This window comes from Penaeus monodon, chromosome 21 (assembly GCF_015228065.2).
Source record: "Penaeus monodon isolate SGIC_2016 chromosome 21, NSTDA_Pmon_1, whole genome shotgun sequence".
NCBI lineage: Eukaryota > Metazoa > Arthropoda > Malacostraca > Decapoda > Penaeidae > Penaeus > Penaeus monodon.
In genome coordinates, this window is record NC_051406.1 from 39,724,480 (window position 1) to 39,724,919 (window position 440).

General features: G+C 64.1%; 1 protein-coding gene across 1 annotated transcript in view; it reads left to right on the top strand.

Moving 5' to 3' along the window:
• Window positions 1-440, top strand: part of LOC119586485 (transducin-like enhancer protein 4) — a gene marked incomplete in the record, with an annotated part of 158,632 nt that overhangs the window by 142,206 nt on the left and 15,986 nt on the right.

Here is a 440-nt window from a genome sequence, read left to right on the forward strand (position 1 = left end):
CCAGGACAACCCCCCCCCCCCAGGCCATAGAGCCCAGGTGTCGCCATGGGGGCAATCAGCCGACTTCCTATTGTTTTGCGAAGCCCTTCAGCCGCCCCCCCTTCCCCCTCCCCCTCCCCCTGGTTCCCTCCCCCTACGGCTCCCCTCCTCTCCTCCCCTTCCCCATCTCTCTCCCTTCCCATTTCCCCCTCCCCCTCCCCCACTGGTTCCTTCCCCCCTATGTCTCCCTTCCTCCTCTCCTCCCCCTCCCCCTGCTTCCCTTCTCCCTCCCCTTCGTTTCTCTCCCCCACTGCACCTTCCCCCCCTCTCCCCCCCCTTGCTTCCGTCCTCTGCTTTCCTCTCTTCCACCTGTACTCTCCCCCCCACTACTGCATCTTCCATCCCCCTCCCTCTCTCCCCCTCCCTCCCTCCCTCTCTCTCTTTCACAATAGTTGAGCAAT